Source organism: Chiloscyllium plagiosum, chromosome 1 (genome assembly GCF_004010195.1).
Source record: "Chiloscyllium plagiosum isolate BGI_BamShark_2017 chromosome 1, ASM401019v2, whole genome shotgun sequence".
Classification (NCBI taxonomy): domain Eukaryota; kingdom Metazoa; phylum Chordata; class Chondrichthyes; order Orectolobiformes; family Hemiscylliidae; genus Chiloscyllium; species Chiloscyllium plagiosum.
The window spans coordinates 94,951,716-94,968,983 of NC_057710.1; positions in this window are offsets into that span (position 1 = coordinate 94,951,716).

The following is a 17,268-nucleotide window of genomic DNA, read 5'->3' on the forward strand; positions in this document are numbered from 1 at the left end:
ACATTATAGCTATTTCCCTTTGGAGGATAGAAATCATGTTTGTGTTTTGAGATAGTATTCTTGTATTTGTAGTTGCTTTATCAAAAATAAATTAGAATCAAACATGTGGATGGCTATTAGCATCTTGGCCTTATTCAGACTGCCATCCATAAATTTTGCCACCTTATTAACTCTTTCCCCACCATTAAAAATTCCTCAAAAATGTAACTCTTCCATATTCTGTTGCTCCATCTCCTTTGTACTACTCAGTGTCTGTTGTTCTTGGATGAAATGCCTTTGGAGATAATTGATGATAAAGTGTGATACCAATAAAGGTTTTTTTTGGTGGCGGCAGCTAATGATCTGTGCTTGTGCATGTGCACCTGTGTATGTGTATATATATTTGTGTCTGTTTGTGTGTATGTGTATGGATATGTGCTTGTATTTATCAATTTATGTATGTTTGGGTATGCATGTGGTTGTCAGTGCTTTTCTGTTGTGTATGCTTGCCTAATGTGTGTATGTATGTATGTATGCATGTGTTTCTGTATTTTGTACTGCAAGAACTTCAGTGCATATGTTTCTATGCATGGACACATGTGTTTATATACATTCCGGTAACTGCTCTTTAACTTCAATTCCTTTTAAATTCATCATTGATGCTGTACAATGTCCTTTCCATCCTGCATTATTTCTAAATGCAGCAATTCTAAGGACATAATTAGAATGTATTATGACATCAGAATTTAAAGGTATTTCAAGAATTTTCTTTATTTTTTAAGGATTATTTATATTCCTGGTTTATTGTAAAATTCCTACTTCATTCTTTGGTTTGATGATGATAAATAACTTCACTTGTGAAGCCAAATTCACAAATTCAGAAGAAATGTGAAAAGAATTATGAATAAGAGTCTACCAAAGTAGCAGGCTTAGTGTAAGAAAATTTAAGGCACCTTTGTGCAGTGTTTCTGTGGGTTAAATCTTCTGAAACCAATTCTTAATTTTATTCCAGGTGGACTGAACAAATCCCATTTCAACTGGTGAAAAATAGGAATTAACAATAGTTGTCCATGCCTGGCTGCTAAATACAACATGGAAATATGGTCATTAACAACAACAATATTGCAAAAATGTTTTATTAGACAGAATCCTGCCAGTTTAATGGGGAAAAATAAAAAAATAAAAAAAATTCTAAAATTATTATGCTTGCTATCAGGTTGCTGTTTTATGGTCATAACCATTAATCTTGGTGTTTTTGCACTGTGTTACTTTCCCTGTTGTTTGTCAGTTAACGTTTCAGACACTTGCTGTCAAAAAGAAAGCAATTAAACGTGCTCCCTTTGTTTGGCTCCCTTACTGTTTAATTGCAAAATTGTTTTATCAGCATGAGTTAGTGTTTCCCAAATATGCTTGTTACACTTCTGCCTAACGAGAAGCATGATTAAATGGTCAATCTACTGTGTGAACAGTTTCAGCTCTTCTGCATTTTCAGCTACTTTATTTAGAGCAAGTTTTCAGGCAAACTATCATTCTCACATTTAAAAAAAGTCTTGATTTATCTCTGTGATAAAACATCAACAATTATAAATTAGTTGTCATCTTAAGTTCCATGAAACATAAAATGCCTTTTCAAATTGTCTATTAAAACAGTATTTGTTCCTTTGCAGATTTTCCTGTTGTCTTCAGTTCCATTTTGTCCAAGCTAGATCCCCTTCCATCCCTTTAAAGTTACCCCTCTTCGCAATTAGAAATACAACTTTAGATTGCTCCTATCTCTTCTCAAATTATAGAACTGTCATCACTCTGAACCTAGCCATTTCTTACAAATAATCACTTGGTCATTTGTTGAGCTTTATGTCTTGCGCTCATCAGGACATTCACAAGAACACCAATGTGAAGGAAAAGAGCATTTTATATTGTGTGAGAAGACATTACTGATTGGTTGTCAAGCGTGTGGTGCTGGAAAAGCACAGCAGGTCAGGCAGCATCCGAGGAGCAGGAGAATCAATGTTTTGGGCATAAGCTCTTCATCAATCTACTGTGTGAACAGTTTCAGCTCTTCTACATTTTCAGCTACTTTATTTAGAGCAAGTTTTCAGGCTGTCTATCATTCTCACATTTAAAAAAAATTTGATTTATCTCTGTGATAAAACATCAACAATTATGAATTAGTTGTCATCTTAAGTTCCATGAAACACAAAATGTCTTTTCAAATTGTCTGTTATTAAAACAGTATTTGTTCCTTTGCAGATTTTCCTGCTGTCTTCAGTTCCATTTTGTCCAAGCTAGATCCCCTTCGATCTCTTTAAAGTTACCCTTCTTCCCATTTAGAAATACAATTTAGATTGCTCCGTTGTCTTCTCTATTAATAATCTAATGATCTCAAATTATAGAACTGTCGTCACTCTGAACCTACACATTTCTTTCAAATAGTCACTTGGTCATTTGTTGAGCTTTATGTCTTGCGCTCATCAGGACATTCATAAAGATACCAATGTGAAGGAAAAGAACATTTTATATTGCTTGAGAAGACATAACTGATTGGTTGTCAAGCGTGTGGTGCTGGAAAGGCGCACCAGGTCAGGCAGCACCCATGGAGCAGGAGAATTGATGTTTTGGGCATAAGGCCTTCATCAGAAATGATGAAGGGCTTATGCCCCAAAAATTCGATTCTCCTGTTCCTCGGATGCTGCCTGACCTGCTGTGCTTTTCTAGCAACACACTCTCGACTCTGATCTCCAACATCTGTGGTCCTCACCTTCTCGTCCTGATTGGTTGTCAAGTGGAGTCTGATTGGTAGAGGCAGATGCATGGAGAATGTATCAACTTGGATATTGACTATCAGTTAACTGTTAAGATCTGTTGTTATGACTCTAATGAAAGGAATGGACTGAAGGTCAAGCTGCACTCCTCCTGGAGCCATCCCAAAAGTGTGACTGTTTCATTTAATTATATCATGTATAGATCAGGCCATTCACTGGAAAACAATGTGAATGAGAATAACATTTCCACATCTATCAGAAGAGACTGCTGATTGTTTAGCAAGTGGACTATGATTGGTACAGACATTGCCATGGAGAATGCACTAGTTAGATAATAACTAACAGTTAACTGCCAAGCCTTATTATTATAATTTTAATGGAAGAAGGAGCCAATTTTGGAATCACATCTAACATTTTGAGTTTTAAAAAAAAGAAGCAAGAGAGAAAATGGGGACCTGCATGCCCGCTAGCCTAACATCAGTAGTAGGCAAAATGCTAGAATTTATTCTGAAGAATCTGGTAATAGAATACTTAACCAATCATAATATGATTAAGCTGGGTCCATTTAAATTTATGAATTGGAAATCACGTTTGACATATCTGTTAGACTTTTCTTTAGGATAATGCTATTAAGATAAACAAGGGGGGGAATCAGTGGATGAAATGTTTTTGATTTAAAAAAATATATTTGAAAGGGTACCACAAATGAGGTTGTTGCAAAAAAGTGGGGTTCATTAAATTGAGAGGCGCATATTGCATGAATGAGAATTGGCTAACAGAGAGAAAATAGGGTAAGAATAAACACGCAGACTGTCAGAAGAAGCATGTTGTGCCTTTTGATGACAGCATCTCTGCAATATTCTAGCACTCCCTTTATAACACAGGAGTAGGTCATTCAGTGAGGCCATGGCTGATCCCTGGCCTAATTCCATAGGCCTATGGCCCATATCCCTTAATATCTTTGCTTAACAAAAATTTATCTATTTCATTAAAATTAACAACAGATCTAGCATCCACTCCATTTGTGGAAGAGAGTTCCAAACCTCTACCACTCTCTGTGTGTGGAAGTGCTTCCTAACATCTTTTCTGAATGGTCTGGCCCTTATTCTCAGACTATGGCCCTAGTTCTAGAATCTCCCACCAGTGGAAATTGTTTATCGTTTCCTACCCTGTCTGTTCCTGCCAATGTTTTGAAGACTTCAAATAGATCACCTTTAGATCTTCTAAATTCTTGAGAAAACAGGCCTAATTTGTCCAATCACTCCTCATAACTTAACCTCCAAAGTCCAAATATCATTCAAGTCCTTTTAAGTAGTACTCCCTCCAAGGCCAATATATCACATCTAAGGTCTGTACACAGTATCTAAGTGGAGTCTAACTGCAGCATAACTTCTGCATCCTTATACTCCAGTCCTCTCAATATAAAGGCCAGCAATATGTTAGCTATCTTTATGAAATAAAGCAAGTTGGACTTTGCTGCTTCACTTTGCAAATATGAGTAGTTAAGAAGGTACATTTCAAGGCCATTCTCAAAGAGTTGTGACATTCCTTCATCCCAGGATGCAATCTCTGCCAAGACATGAATGACTATGACTGTCAAGACCGCCAAGGCCAACTGTTTCACAGGTCCCAGATCAAGGATTTATTTTTCTTTGTGAGCCGAGAAGGACAGTGCTGGGAAAAATGGACATGTCAGGAGTCTGAGAGTCACATGAAGAATCAAGAAAAAGATGAAGATATTGTAAATTAGTGGTGTTGGTTACTGATAGGTTAATGGCAGGGTACATGTACAAGATGCATAAACATTCTTGAGTTATCAATTACTCATGAACAGTTATAAAAATGGTGGTCAATATTATGGTGCATTATCCCCAAAGTTATATTCTCAGTTACATTAAATCATCATGATTTAGTAATAGTTATAGTAATAGCGATCATTACTGGCCGGGACAGTATTTGTTACCGATCCCTAATTGCCCTTGAGGAGATGGTCTTGAACCGCTGCAGTCCATGTGGTTGAGGAACACACAATGCTGTTAGTCAGTTGCAGGATTTTCACCCAGCAAATGGAAAACTGTTAACATATGCCATGTCAGAATCATGTGTCTATCGGAGAGGAATTTGCAAATACTGGTATTTCCATACAAGCTGCTTTGTGGTATTTCCATACAAGCTGGATTGTGCTGAAATTAAGAATATTTCGTCACACTGCTGAGTTGTGCCTTGTAGATGGTGTACAATGTTTGGGGAGTGAGGACCTAAGTTATTTGCTGCAGAATTCTCAGCCCCTAACCTGTTCTTGCAACCACAGTATTTATATAGCTGGTTCAGTTCATTTTCTGGTCAATGGAAATATCCCATATGTTGATAGTGAGGGATTCTGTGATGGTAATGTCAAAGGGCGATGTGTCAATTTTCCCTTGTTGCACTCGGTCATTGTCTGGCATTTATTTGATGTGACTGTTACTTGTCACTTGCCCAAGCAAGATATTGTCCGAGTTTAACTGCATTTGAACATGGATAACTTCATTACCTGGGAAGTTACGAATGGTGCTGAAAAATTCCCCAGATTTTTATTATACTTAAGTCCTTATCATCACCTTAAAGTATATTATGGTCACTATTTTCCAAATGTTTTCCTATATTTATTTCTTGTATCTGTTCTGCTTCATTCCCCATTCCCAGATCAAATGGTGAATCTTCCCCGAACCTTAGGCCTTTTTTAGATATTGGATTTAAAAGGAGTCCAGTGCCTAATGTAGAGACTCCATTTCCTTATTCCCTTTAACTACTTTTTAATTCCAATGCATATCAGGAAAGCTGAATCTGCCATGATTATTATTCTACTTTCTTTTTAACTGACTTTTCTCATTTCTTCCCCAAACCCCTTACACTATTACTATATTTACTTCTCTTCTTCATTTCTGAAAATGTATGGATTATTTACAAACTAAAATGGATTGGAATATTAAGTTGGCGCTACTGTTTGGCTTCATGGCTGTTGTATATTTAGCTGATTAAACATTATTTTTCTAACATCAACATAATCAATGAATGAAGCATTGTTTTATAAGACAACACTGTTAGGCAGCAGTCTTTGTTACTGGAGGTACAAAATGTTGATTATGTTTAATAATGGAATTGTTTCTTTTACCAGATTACACCATCTTTTTGGCAGACACCACTTAATGAAGCAAAGGAACATGTTGACTTTTAGTTGAATTAGTTTAAGCATAGTTTAATCTGCCTTTTTTCTTGTTTTCTGTTTTTAAGTCTGTTAAAGTAGGCCTGAATGATATTTAATCAAAGGTATGAGTCATACTGTTGGCAAAAGTAACTCATTTTGTTTATAGCAATCAATATTTTAGCACCATTTATCTGATGGAAGTCTTCACTGTTACTGTACATCCACCTCACATCAGAATAACAGAAGTGATGTCTACAACAATTTGCATTTCTATAGCACCTTTCACCAATCTAAATAACCCAAGGAACTGCACAATACTATTTCCAAACGAAATTTGACATCAATTCACGTAAAGAAATATTAGAATGAAATGCCAAATATTTGGCAAAGAGGTAGGTTTTGAAGGGAAGATGGGGAGAGCCTCAAAGACATTTAGATTTAGAATTTGAGAGTTTAGGATGCAGGAAGCTGAAAGTATGGTATACCAAATAAAACTTAGGATGCACAAGAGGACATCATATTTTCAGGACAGAATCCAGTGTTGGTGTTTAAAATCTGAATCTACATCAATAAAACCAGTTTGTTAGGTTAAAAAAATCAATGCATTGAAATTGATTTCCTTTGTAGTTTCAGCTGATTGTTTCAAAAGTGTTGTTTATACCAAAAATAGATTTTGTTTCTTTTTGATGGACGATTTGGTAATCCCAATTATACATTGCACTATCGTGAATGATTTTATTACTTAAAGTATTTTTTAATCAATCAATTGCTCATGCAAGAAATTGTGATGTTGGCAATGATAATAATTTATCCATATTGTTTATCTTTTTTTTGTACTTTTGCAATAGTTGGAAACATTTGATAAATATTAATTTAACTAGTCATTAAACAAGTATGGAAATGTTCACATGAAGTGCATTTGTACCGGAAAGAACCTTAAAAGCATAACCCAAATTTGTGATTTATTCTAATTATAAAATTTGAGTCATTCAAACAAAAGATTGTGTTAAATTTGAATTTATACACACCTTAGATACACAGTTCTGCCTTTCAAATTTGTGCTTGAGTCAAATTACTGGCAACCTTATTTCCTTGCTACATGAGGACAGCAACCAGAAGTTACAGAGAGAAATGCCAAATGGAAGGTCAAATCAAATAGCTTGAATTGGCTTGAATCCAACAACCAAGACTCATAACTGTTTTAAACTGGCTGCAGCATTATGTAATTTTTGTGCAGATTGAAGGCAGAGTAAGATTTTTTTGCATCTAATGATGTGCAGTATGAGGTGCCTTGTAATGCAGGACAGTTGTCGTGACTGAATTAGCGGCTGCTTTACAAATAGCCAGTTACATATTCCTACAGACATAAGAGCATAATGACAAACATCAATCATGACTTTTTTTTTAAAAAATGGTGAATAACATAACAAATGCATTATCTTTATTGCATATTGATCAATCAAAGAATTTGTCTTAGGTCCTGTTGTATATTAATGGACTATGATGCTGTAAATTATAACATATATTTTACTCATGTTACTGTCTGTTAGACCTTATCATCTTTCCTCTTCAACAAACTCCACCCTGTTCTAATATAAATCAGTTGATTACATAAGTCATTCCATCATTCATCCACAGAGTTGTATGCCATCTGTCAGACAATATTCCCTTGCCATCCAAATTTCCTTCTCATAAATGCCTTCATATGTTGATAGTGTTCCCATGAGACATATTTTCTTTTCTGCTGTGACTGTTTGAAATATATTCTTATAGATATGTTATTAAAATATGAAGCTCAACTTTGAGAGTTTGAAACAAATAAAAAGTTAAATACTCAGGAACTGGGTAGTGCAGTGGGTTAGACATTGTCATTATGCCTTTGAGATCTGTGCTCAAATTCACGCTAATTGATGAAACAATAGCCTTGTCTGACAGAAATATAGGCAGCATTTGATGGAATGGGGTGGGAGGGATGGGTGGGATTATAGTTTAAACTCTATACTTTAGGGCTTAACCAGTCGAAGGTCAGAGCACCAGTGATGGAGACATGAAAGTGGGGTTGCACAGGAGGCTAGAATCAAATATTTTGTGGATGGGAGGGCTGCAAAAGGTTGAGTTTTTTTGTTATCCATTTATGAAAAACTGGCATGACAGCATTTGTTGCCCATTCCTAATTGTCCTTGAGAAGGTCCTTCTTGAACTGCTTGAACTAAGTACTTTCCTATTGACACTTAGCAGGAAATTCTAGGTTTTTAACTCGGTGCTGGTGAGAGAATGCTGACATATTCAGAGTCAGCACATTTTGTGATTTGGTGGGGAACCTGAGGGTGGAACTGTTCAAATATCACTGCTGCTCTTGTTTTTCTAGATAGTAGATGTTGTAGATTTGGGAGATGCAGTCACAGAAACTTTGACATGTTGTTGCAGGTTATCTTATAGATGGTACACATTGCAAAGACTGAGCATTGGAAGTGAAGGGAGTGATTGTTTAAGATCATGGATGGGGTACCAACTTTAGGTTGGCTGAATTGTCCTGAATGATGTTGAACATATTAAGTGTTGTTGCAGTCACATTCATCCAGGTAAGTGGGAAATATTTAATGACACTCCTGACTTCTGTCTCATAAATGGTGGACAAGTTTTGGAGAATCATAAGCTCAGTTACACATCAGAGAATACCCCGCCTCCAACCTGCTCCTGTAGTCGCAGTAGTTATATGGTTAGTCCAATTTAGACCATAAGACTATAAGACCTAGGAATAGAAGTAAGGCCATTCGGCCTTTCGAGTCCACTCTGACATTCAATCATGGCTGGTGGGCATTTCAACACCACTTACCCACACTCCCTCCGTATCCCTTAATTCCTTACGAGATTAAGAATTTATCAATCTCTGCTTTGAAGACATTTAACGTCCTGGCCTCCACTGCTCTCCTTGGCAATGAATTCCACACGCCCACCACTCTCTGGCTGAACAAGTGTCTCTTCATTTCCATTTTAAATTGACCCCCTCTAATTCTAAGACTGTGCCCACTGTATCTCTGCCTGACGGAAACAAAACCCTTTCTAAACCATGCATTATCTTGTAAGTTTCTATCAGATCTCCCCTCAACCTTTTAAACTCTAATGAATACAATCCCAGGATCATCAGCCGCTCATCGTATGATAGGTCTACCATTCCAGGGATCATGCATGTGAATCTCCACACGCTCCAGTGCTGGTATGTCCTTCCTGAGGTGTGGGGCCCAAAATTGGACACAGTATTCTAAATGGTGCCTAACCAGAGCTTTATAAAATCTCAGTAGCACATCGCTGCTTTTACATACCAACCCTCTTGAGGTAAAATTTAGTATCTGGTTAATGGTATACAAAGTATGTTAATAGTGGGAATTCAACAATGGTACTGTTATTGAATGTCAATGGGGATTGACTGGATTCTCTTGTTTCACAAATGGTCATTGATTGAATTTTTTGAAGAAGTAATGATGAGGATTGATGAGGACGAGCAGTGGACGTGATCTGTACGGACTTCAGTAAGGCTTTCAACAAGGTTCCACATAGTAGACTGGTTAGCAAGGTGGGATCACATGGAATACAGGAAGAACTGCCATTTGGATACAGAACAGGCTCAAAGGTAGAAGACAAAGAGTAGTGGTGGAGAGTTGCTTCTCAGACTGGAGGCCGGTGACCAATGGTGTGCTACAAGGATCGGTGCTGGGTCCACTGCTTTTCTCATTGAGAGAATGATTTAGATGTTAACAAAGGAGGAATGTTCAGTAAGTTTGCAGATGACACCAAAATTAGAGTTGCAGTGGACAGCGAATAAGGTTACCTCAGAGTACAAAGGGATCTCGATCAAATGGGCCAATGGACTGAGGAGTGGCAAAAGAAGTCTAATTCAGATAAATGTGAGGTGCTGCATTTTTGGAAAGCAAATCAGGGCAGGACTTAATGGTAAGATTCTGGGGAGTGTTGCTGAACAAAGAGACTTTGGAGTGCAGGTTCATAGTAGCGTGAAAGTGTATGCTTTTCTTTATTGATCAGAACATTGACTATAGGAGTTGGGACGTCATGTTGCAGCTGTGCAAGAAACTGTTTAGACCACTGTTGGAATATTGTGTACAATTCTGGTTTCCCTTCTTTAGGAAGAAAGTTGTGAAATTTGGAAGCGTTCAGAAAAGATTTAAAAGAATGTTGCCAAGGTTGGAGGGTTTGAGCTATAGGGAGAGGCTGAATAGGCTGGGGCTGTTTTCTGTGGAGCGTCGGAGGCTGAAGGGTGGCCTTATAGAAGTTTGTAAAATCATGAGGTGCATGGATAGGGTGAGTAAACAAGGTTGTTTTTCCCCATGGTGATGGCATAGGGTATAGGTTCACGATGAGAGGGAAAAGATATAAAAGGGACCTGAGGGGCAGAATTTTCACATGGAGAGTGGTGCATCTATGGACTAAGCTGGCAGAGGAAGTGGTAGAGACTGGTACAATTACAGCATTTAAAAGGCATCTGGATGACAACAGATAATAGATGCGGGAGTAGGCCATTCTGCTCTTCGAGCGTGCACCACCATTCGTTATGATCATGGCTGATCATCCTCAATCAGTATCCTGTTCCTGCCTTATCTCCATAACCCTTGATTCCACTATCCTTGAGAACTCTATCCAACTCTTTCTTAAACAAATCCAGAGACTGGGCCTCCACTGCTTTCTGGGGCAGAGCATTCCACACACCCACCACTCTCTGAGTGAAGAAGTTTCTCCTCATCTCTGTCCTAAATAGCCTACCCCTTATTTTTAAGTTGTGTCCTCTGGTTTCCTGCCTCCAGAGTGTCCAATCCTTTAATAATCTTATACGTCTCAATCAGATCCCCTCTCAGTCTTCTAAACTCAAGCTCAGTCGCTCCAATCTTTCAACATAAGATAGTCCCGCCATTCCAGGAATTGACCTCGTGAACCTACACTGCACTCCCTCAATAGCCAGAATGTCCTTCCTCAAATTTGGAGACCAGAACTGCACACAATATTCCAGGTGCGGTCTCACCGGGGCCCTGTACAGCTGCAGAAGAACCTCTTTGCTTCTATACTCAATCCCTCTTGTTATGAAGGCCAGCATGCTATTAGCTTTCTTCACTACCTGCTGTACCTGCATGCTTACCTTCATTGACTGATGTACAAGAACACCCAGATCTCTTTGTACTGCCCCTTTACCTAACTTGACTCCATTTAGGTAGTAATCTGCATTCCTGTTCTTGCCAGCAAAGTGGATAACCATACATTTATCCACATTCAACTGCATCTGCCATGCATCTGTCCACTCACCTAACCTGTCCATGTCACCCTGTAATCTCCTAACATCCTCCTCACATTTCACCCTGCCACCCAGTTTTGTATCATCAGCAAATTTGCTAATGTTATTATTAATACCATCTTCTATATCATTAATATATATTGTAAAAAGCTGCGGTCCCAGCACTGATCCCTGCGGTGCTCCACTGGTCACCGCCTGCCATTCTGAAAGGGAGCCGTTTATCACTACTCTTTGTTTCCTGTCAGCCAGCCAATTTTCAATCCAAGTCAGTACTTTGCCCCCAATACCATGCGCCCTAATTTTCCTCACTAACCTCCTATGTGGGACTTTATCAAAAGCATTCTGAAAGTCCAGGTACACTACATCCACTGGATCTCCCTTGTCCATCTTCAGAGTTACACCCGCTAAAAATTCCAAAAGATTAGTTAAGCATGATTTCCCCTTCATAAATCCATGCTGACTCTGAGCTATCCTGTTACTGCTATCCAGATGTGTCGTAATTTCATCCTTTATAATTCCAGCATCTTTCCCACCACTGAGGTCAGACTAACTGGTCTATAATTTCCTGCTTTTTCTCTCCTTTCTTAAAAAGTGGTACAACATTAGCCACCCTCCAATCCGCAGGAACTGATTCTGAATCTATCGAACTGTGGAAAATAATCACCAACGCATCCACGATTTCTAGAGCCACCTCCTTCAGTACCCTGGAATGTAGACCATCAGGCCCCGGGGACTTATCAGCCTTCAAACCTAACAGGATATATGAATGGATATATGAATAGGAAGGGTTTAGAGTGATATGGGCCAAGTGCTAGCAAATGGGACTAGATTAATTTAGGATACCTGGTTGACATGGACGGGTTGGACTGAAGGGAGTGTTTCCGTACTGTTCATCTCTGTGACTCTACGACTGTCAATTGTGTGGAACAAATTATTCATGCTTCTTTACAGTCCAAGCCAGAAAGTTGTTTTGTTGTGTCTGGCCACAGATTACTTTTGTATCTAAGGAACTGTAAATTAAATTGAATATTTTGCAAAGAACAGGACATCTCGGACCTTATGGTGAAGGGAAGGATATTGATGAATGTTGTTGGGCCTATACACCATTCTGTTGTTCTAGGGCTGAGATGATTGGCCTTTAGCAATTTAAATTATCTTCCTTTCATCAGGAATGACTTCTCCCTGTTGCCAGGTTTTCCGATTGCTAATTAGTTTAACTTTACTCGGGGTTCCTTGATACCACACTCAGCCAAAAGCTTCCTATATGTCAAGGTCAGTCATTCACCCTATCCGTTGTATTAATGTTGTGTAAATGTAACTTGCTTCAATCACTTGGCTAATAATCAAGAGTAGACTGGTGGGGCAGTAATTGGACAGTTTAGATTTTTCCCACATTTCAGGCACATATCTGGGCAATTTTCCGCACTTTCATGTGGATACTAGTTTTGTAACTGTACTGGAACAAATTGGCAAAGGTACAACTAATTTTGGAGCATAATTCATTAACATTACCACTGGATCCATATCCTTTATTGTATTCAGTGCACTCAGTCATTCTATGGTTTCACATGGAAAGAATCAAATTGCCTAAAGACTGGTATGTGTGATAGTGGGGAGCTCTGACTAAAGATAGCTGAAAATGCTTCAGCCTTTTCCTTTGCACTTATATATTGGTTTTTAGTATCATTGAGGAAGGGGGTGTTCATGGACATTCATCTTCCCGTTGGTTATTCCAGCTGCCCACTACCATTCATGATCGGTTATGGCAGGACTGTAGATGTGATCCATTGGTTAAAAGACTGCCTAGAGCTGTCTATAGAATGCTGTTTCTGCTATTTAGCAATGCGTGTAGTCCTGTGGTTTCACTCGCAGTTGTCCAGCTCCCAATTATCCAATCAGAACCCAGAGACAGCTTATGTCCAATCACGTCCAGTTAATACAGTCATAGAATCAAACAGCACAGAAACAGAACTTTCAGTCCAAATCGTACTGACATCCCAATCTAACCTAGTCCCATTTGCCAGCATTTGACCCATATCCCTCTCAACCCTTCTTTTTCATATACCCATCTAGTTGCCTTTTAAATGTTGTGATTTGGAGGTGCCGGTGTGGAACAGGGGGTAGACAAATTTAAAAATTACACAACACCAGGTTATAGTCCAACAGGTTTATTTGGAGGCACTAGCTTTCAAAGCACTGCTTCTTCATCAGATGGGTGTTGAGCAGAATCATAAGGCACAGGCTTTATAGCAATAGGATTGCAGTGTCATGGAATGTAATATTAAACAAATTTAGTTTAAGTCTTTCATCTTTTAGAATGACCATGTTAATTTCGGTTCCTTCATATGTAAATCCCAGAACTTTTTCAAAGTTACATTCTCAAGATAGCTTTTAACAATAGATGTCATCTCCGCTCAGATAATGCATTGAAGGTCTGAAGTTTGTCTTTGTCTCAATGTTAGGTCAGATTGATTCTATTTCTAAAGTGGGAGTTACAGAATCTTACATGGATTTATGCAGTTTTTGAGCAAAATAAAATGTAAGTACAAATTCACCCCACAAACTTAGGTGCGTGTGTAGGGGAGACCAAGTGAGTGTGAGCATGTGGGCGTGAGAGTCTGTGAGAGACTGGGTGTTGAATGTAATGGGGTCTACATCTGTGAGAGGGTACTTGTGTGAGCAAATGAGAGACAGCTTGTACCTGAGAGAGGGCCTGTGTGAGTGCGTGTATGTGTATGTGTGGGCACGAGTATATAATGTAGTGGGGTCGCCTTGAGCGTGACATGAACCCAAGGTCCCAGTTGAGGCCATCCCCATGGGCACATTTTAAATGTTGTAATTGTACCCATCTCCATTTCCTCTGGTAGCTCATTCCATACATGCACCACTGTCTGCATGAAAAAGATACCCCTCAGCTCCCTTTTAAATCTTTTCCCTCTCACCTTAAACCTATGCCCTCACCCTAAGAAAAAGACCTAGGCTAGGTAGCTCCTCAGCCTCCGACGCTACAGGAAAAATGTCCCAGCCTATTCACCCTATCGTAAACCGTCCAGTCCCGGCAGCATCCTTGTAAATCTTTTCTATAACTTCTTATGTTTAACAACATCCTTCCTATAGCAGGTGAACAGAATTCTAAGCAGTATTCTAAAAGTGGCCTCACTAATGATCTATACGGTTGCATCATGATGTCCCAACTCCTATACTCCATGCACTGACCAATGAAGGCAAATGTGCCAAACAACTTCTTCACAAACCTGTCTACTTGTGACTCCATTTTCAAGGAACTATGCACTTGCACTCCTAGGTTTCTTTGTTCAGCAGCACTCCCCATGGCCCTATCATTAACCACAATAAGTCCTACCCTGGTTTGCCTCACCGAAATGTAACACCACACATTTATCTAAATTAAACTCCAACTGCCACTCCTCAGCCCATTGGCCCACCTGATCAAGGTCCCTTCGTACCCTGAGATACTTTTCTTCACTGTTCACAATACCATCTATTTTATTTTCTAAAGCTATCTCCTAATTTCCTTCTTAAGTATATTCCTACGGCCCTTATACTCCTCTAGGGATTCACTCGATCCCAGCCACCTATACCTGACATATACTTCCTTCTTTTCACTTGACCAATGCCTCAATTTCTCTAGTCATCCAGAATTCCTTACCAGTCTTTCCCTTTGAACTAGCAGGAGCATACTGTCTCTGAACTCTCACTAGCTCATTTTTAAAGGCCTCCCACTTTACCGGTGAATTGCCTCCTGCAGTCAACTTTTGAAAGTTCCTGTTTAATACCATCAAAATTGGCCTCTCATATACCACCACATTTCTAGATTACTTCAATAAAGTTATTGGCTGAGGTGGGGGAGTGTAGCATCGAGACACAGGACAAACATCGTCAGAATTCATAGTTGGGAAGGAGTATCTCTCCACTCACAGTTCAGGCAATCTTTGGAAATCTCAGCCCAAAGGACTGTGGAGTCTTGGTCATTCATTGTGTTCAAGGCAGAGATTGATTGATTTCTACACATCAAAAACATCGGAAATTGAATACAGATTCATGCACTTTGTGTCTCACACCTGCATGCGCGCACACACACACACACACCATGGATGCTGGGGCAAAATAAGCACTACCACAGTTAGGTGGTAGTGTGGGGGTTAAATTTTAAAAAAAGAAAAAAAAAGAAAAAAAAAAGAAAAACATCAGATTAGATTAGGCAAGACCTTGTTAAATGATGAAGCTAACTCAAAGGATTGAATGGCCTAATCTGTTCCATTTGCAATGCCCTGATTGTTCGTGACATTATTCCAATGATTTATTTAGTTTGGTAAAGCACACACAAAAAAAATAAAGCTCATGAACCACACTGCTTCATATGGAAAGCAAATTCCCTGCTTATCAGTTCTATGTGGTTTGGAAAGTAAGGAAATAAACAATTCTCTTGGGGCACAATGGCTATCATTTTAATGGTGGGAAATTGCTGTTAGAAGGGGAAATTTTTTAAAAATTCATTCCTGGGATGTAGGTGCTGATAGCTCAGCCAACATTTATTGTCTATGCCTAGTTACCCTAAATAAGGGAGTGGTGAACCTTTTGAATTACTGCAGTCTATTTGGTGCATATACACCTACGATACCATCATTAAGACTGGAGATATTTGTGGACCCTACTCCCTAGTGGGTTGTTTAATTGTCTATCAGCATTCATGATTGGATGTTCCTTAAATACCCTCATTCTCAAAATGGGAGAGACCAGCACACCAGAGTAAAAGGCTGACTCATTTGCAGCAATCTTTTTGGTTATTAGCCAGAAATGTTGAGTTCAAGAACCATCTCAGCCTCAGCCAGAGGTCCCCATCATCACAGAAACCAATCTGCAGCCAATAAACTTCACTCCATATATCAAGTAATGGCAGAATGAACTGCACGTGCTGTTGGCTCTGGCAACAGTATTGAAGACTAGTGCTCCTGAGATAGTGTAGCCCTGGCCAAGCTGTTCCAGTATACTTACAACATATAGCAATATGGAAAATTGTCTGGGTATGTCATGTCAACCAAACCAACTGAAATCCTCCCACTTCCTCCAGAAAACCCTCAACAATTTCTCCTTCAAATCCTCCCACTTCCTCAAGACAAATGGGGTAGCCACGGGCACCCGCATGGGCCTCAGCTATGCCTGTCTCTTCGTCGACTACATGGAACAGTATATCTTCCGGAGTTACACTGACACCACGCACCACCCCCCCTCCCCTTCCCTCCGCTACATTGATGACGGTATCGGCACCAACACATTACACCCTGACCTTAAACTCACCTGGACCATTTCTGACACCTCCGTCCCCTTCCTGGACCTCTCCATCAACTGTGACCATTCAACACGGACATTTTCTACAAACCCATCGACTCCCACAGCTACTTGGAGTACATCTCCCCTGACTCTGCCTCCTGCAAAAATGTTAACACTTATTCCCAATTCCTCTGCCTCTGCCGCACCTGCACCCAGGAGGACCAGTTTCACCACAAAACACACCAGATGGGGTCCTTCTTTAAAGACCGTAATTTCCCCTCCCATGTGGTTGATGATGCCCTCCAGCGCATCTCATCCACTTCCCACACCTCCTCCCTCGAACCTCACTCCTCCAACTGCAACAAGGACAGAATCTCACCTTCCACCCCATCAACCTCTGTATACATCACATCATTCTCCACTATTTCTGCCACCTCAAAACAAACCCCACCAGCAGAGATATATTTCCCTCCACATCCCTATCCGCTTTCCGTAAAGACTGTTCCCTCTGTGACTACGTTCTCTGAAACGTTCTCTCAAGTCAATTATCCCCCAACCCACCTTTAATCCATTCTTAATCATCAGCAAAGTATTGCGATGCGATTTGTGACAGTGCTATCAAGCAGCATTTGCTCAGCAATGACTAATTGACTGATTGGGTTTTGTGAAAACCATTTTGCTCCTTAGCTTGTTAGAGTCTTGGTCCAAACTTAGTTTCCTGAAAGTGACGGGATACATCCTATCAAGATGAA